The sequence below is a fragment of the Athene cunicularia genome, assembly GCF_003259725.1.
Source record: "Athene cunicularia isolate RWA chromosome 1 unlocalized genomic scaffold, athCun1 chr1_part2, whole genome shotgun sequence".
Classification (NCBI taxonomy): Eukaryota; Metazoa; Chordata; class Aves; order Strigiformes; family Strigidae; genus Athene; species Athene cunicularia.
In genome coordinates this window covers 25,518,235-25,522,272 of record NW_020799092.1, presented here as the reverse complement: position 1 = coordinate 25,522,272, position 4,038 = coordinate 25,518,235, and the positions used below count along the sequence as shown (strand labels likewise).

The 4,038-nt window shown below is 50.0% G+C and overlaps 1 protein-coding gene across 2 annotated transcripts in view; it reads left to right on the top strand.

Moving 5' to 3' along the window:
* The window catches only part of BORCS5 (BLOC-1 related complex subunit 5), a 77,770-nt gene that overhangs the window by 59,458 nt on the left and 14,274 nt on the right, over positions 1-4,038 (top strand). The gene's annotated exons all lie outside the window — the stretch shown is intronic.

Below are 4,038 nucleotides of genomic sequence, written 5' to 3'. Positions count from 1 at the left end.
GGGGAATGGGAGCTGCTGGCAAATCGTTAGGGCAAAGGGACACATGGGTGTCCAGCTGAGCTCTTGAAGGCTGTTGCTCAGTTGCGGGGGGGGACGGACACAAAACATCTTCATGCCTTATTGGCATTTGAAGGAGGGAGTGGAGAAGCTGGGATTGACGGCGTCCTCTTACAAGATGTATTTGTTTTGTTATGAATGTCAGCAGTGCCTCTCTAGAAATTTGATGCCAAGTTTAATGAACTTCTGATGGCGTTGGCATGTTCTGCAACCAGAGAAAACGTGTCTAGCTGCAATTTTCAGTCTCAGTCACTGAAGTAAGATGTGACCCTCTGTTTCCAACAGCTCAGGACACTTACGTGCCCATGACAGAGGTGCTATAAAACCACACCAGGTAAGAGGTATATATAGGGCACTGGTTTGTTTTCAGTGTGGTCTCTTGAAAAGAACTGGGCAGTGTCCAGTGCTGACCTCAGTCTTTTTGTGGGCTAAATTAATGTCTTTATTCTGCTCGGCAGTGTGGGCCAAGAAGAATTTTAAAATGAATGCAAGAATTTGTGGTGTGCAAGATGTCTGAAAGTACCCTCAATTGTTTTTGTGTTCCATCAGCGTGGTGTTACAAATGGGCCTGTGTAACGCAGAGGAGAGGCTGCGAGCCCTTACTGGTTGACAGTGTGAATGGTGTAACAGTAGGGGCTGTGCTGGGGCCCTTTTAAGTTGGGGAATATCCATCTTGCACTGTTGTTGGAAGTAATTATGAATCTGTTTTCATTTGAAGAAAGAAAAGCCCAGTAGATGTCATTTTGTGTTTAAAATATGAAGCTGAGGCATAAATTAGTGTCCTACTGATGATGATCCATGGAGGAGTCTTGAGCTTTGAAACAGAAACAGACCCAAATTCTGAATGTCACTGGCTGTATGAAAAAAGTACGTCATGCTGGAAGGTGAATTTTAGGCTCGTCCGTTTTTATGATACTATACTCCTAGAAGAAAAACTCTTCCATCCTTTTCAATGTAGGAAGGGGAGGAAAATCCTGCTTCTACTCTGGGCATGTCCAGCCTCACGTTTGCTGCTTTAACAGGAGGAATTATTTTGTAAAGATATAAAATGTTCATTGGGAGCTCTCACCCCTTCACTGAGATCACGTCTCTTTTCTTCAAGACCAGGTTGGGCAGAACTTCTTGCTTTGACAAGAATTAGGACCTCGACCTTGTGTGCTGGGCTCTGCCCTCTGCTTTTCTTCTGTTGCTTCTTGACAGGTTTCAGGTCCAATCTTTTGGATCTCTAAACTCTTCTGTACCTGTACGTTGGGGTGATGGTAGCTTACTCAGTGGTGATGTTTGAAGATCCACATCTGTCATGGTTTCTGGGTGACCTGCTGATGGGGGAGCTGCTGGCAGTTGTGGTGGCCTGGCGTAGCAGGAAGCTCGAATCAAGCAGAGCAGAAACAGTGGCTCAAATAAACACTTTCAGTTGGTCATAGGGCAGTGGAAGAGCCGTTGGCTCTGAGGCGTCTTGCTGAGCTTCCCAGAGAGCTTCTCAGCCAGGGATGGGCAAGAAGGCTCAGACTTGAGTGTTTTCCAGAAGAGAATATGGCAGGGCCTCGTGTTGGGGAGGTGGAAGTTGATTGGAGCTGCTCAGAGAAGCAAATTCACTCACCTGACCCTCCAGGGGGTCTTGAAAAGCATGGACTGCCTTGGCTGTGGGCAAGGGAGCAGACTCTTTGCCTGAGCTCCCCTTCTCCACATGCTTTTTATTGCTGACCCTCTGAGTCCTTACAACTCTGAAGGCCCTGTCTGAGTGCCAGTGGAATAGGACTGCATGCCAGGAGAGCTAAAAGCACAAGGTCTGGCACTGGAGGAGCTCGCTTGGAGGGGGAGGAGGCAGGAAGGATGTAAGTGTGTATTTAGGCCCGCTTCGAGGAAAGCTGCAAAGAGTCATTGGCATTTATATACAGGAGTTAACATGTCGATTTTTTTTTTTTTCCCCTAGTTAAAAAGACCAGGTTCAGTCTGAATAAAAATTTGACCTTTCCTCACAATTACTCAACTTCAGTCCTCCTAGTCGTGTTGCTGGCTGTGCAGCTGCCGTGGCCTCCTGCAGCAGGCAAACTTGAGCTCTAGGTGCAGGGAAACCATAGGAAACGCACACTTCCACCCTTTCTCTTTTTTGTGAGGCAGCTTGGGTTTTTTTATAGCCATTACAAATATGTCCAAAAGTAGCAAAAAAAAAAAAAAAGCTTGGAAAGCCACTCCGCATTACTTCTTCCTTTTGCAGGTCAGCTTCTTCCCGTGTTCCCCTCAGTAAGTGGACATTGCTGGTGTTTACACGAGGAGCCTTTCATTTGGGGTTTTTTTGTTGTTGTTGTTGTTATTGTTTCAGAGTTTGGTAGATGTGAGCTTTGCCTGTTGCTCAGAGGCCACGTGGAGAACCTGCCTGTGGAGGAGAACTTCAAGACCAGTGGAGGTTTCTGCCTGGGTCCCCACGCTGCTCGGTTTAATGAGGCGTGTTGGCTTTTGGCAGGTATCCAACTGGCTGCCTCTTCATGCCACTGTCTCTCATTAGGTAGGATGTTTTTAAGAGCTGGATTGAATTTACTTCCATCCCGTGCAGACCTGGTGGTGGTCTGATTTTTACACACTCCAATTTACAGAGCTAGCGCCAAGCTACTAAATTATTAAGCTGGAGTTTTAATAGAAACCCCTGTGTAGGCTTAAATTGTTTCCACTCTATTTGGAGTTTCCTGCTCTGCTGGTTTTTATTTTGTCCCGTGCTGTGTTTGTTTTCAATGCTGTTTGTAACTTAGGTTTCTCCATAAAATATTTTCTTGCCCAACTATTTTTGTCTTGACCTCTTCCCCAGGGCTTGAAAGGGACGTTTGTCAGCAAACACAGCTCCCCCATTTTTTCCCCCCAGTGTCAAACCCTCCTGCTGGTGGTGGGACAGCAGAGATCTGTCTGGGGGGACTTCTCTCCTCCTTGGGGGATGTCCCTTACAGCTTTGCACCGTTTCCACCCGATCCTCCCCTGACTGCAGGCTCTCCACCACTGTGTTCTGGGTCGGGATTACCCTTGCTAAATAAGTACGGCATAAATCAGGTCTGGTCAGTGTGAGCACAGCTTGTTTTTTAGCACTGAGGTGACGAATTTGTGTTGTCCCTGATGACAGGTGTGGTCACTGTCCTCTGCCAAATGTGTTGACTCTGTCACACAGTTCAAGTGAGGGATGCTGTTTGAACCTGTGCTTCCTGGTAGACCAGGAGTTCTCAGCACTGATTCCCTGAGGCTGCTTCATCACAAGCAGTGACCTCCTTCCTCTGGGGGTAATTAGATGGGAGAGATTTGGAAAAAAACAGTGATGAGAGGCGGCAGTGGGCTAAAACCAGTCAGCGTGTGTCTGCTCCTGCCCTTAATTCAGCAGCTGCCATGGGCACGTGCCGAGTTCCAGGCGAGGGGCCTGCTTTCCATGAGGAGAGAGCAGGCTGCAGGATGTGGCTGGAGAGCTGCCAGTCAGAGAGGGACCTGGGGGGTGATTGACAGCTGGCTGCACAGTAGCCAGCAGTGTGCCCAGGTGGCCAAGAAGGCCAATGGCATCCTGGCTTGTGTCAGCCCTGGCGTGGCCAGCAGGGACAGGGAAGGGATCTGAGCCCTGGGCTCGGCACTGGGGAGGCCGTCCCTCGATGAGTGGGTTCAGTTCTGGGCCCCTCACCCCAAAAAGGCCATTGAATGACTCGAGCGTGGCCAGAGAAGGGCAACGGAGCTGGGGCAGGGTCTGGAGCACAGGTCTGCTGGGGAGCGGCTGGGGGAACTGGGGGGGTTCAGTCTGGAGAAGAGGAGGCTGAGGGGAGACCTCCTGGCCCTCGGCAACTCCCTGCCAGGAGGGGGCAGAGAGGGGGGATGAGTCTCTGGAGCCAAGGCCCCAGCGCCAGGCCCCGAGGGAATGGCCTCAAGCTGCCCAGGGCAGGGTCAGGCTGGCTCTGAGGAAGGATTTCTGTGCAGAAGGGGCTGTTGGGCGTTGGAATGGGCTGCCCAGGGCAGGGG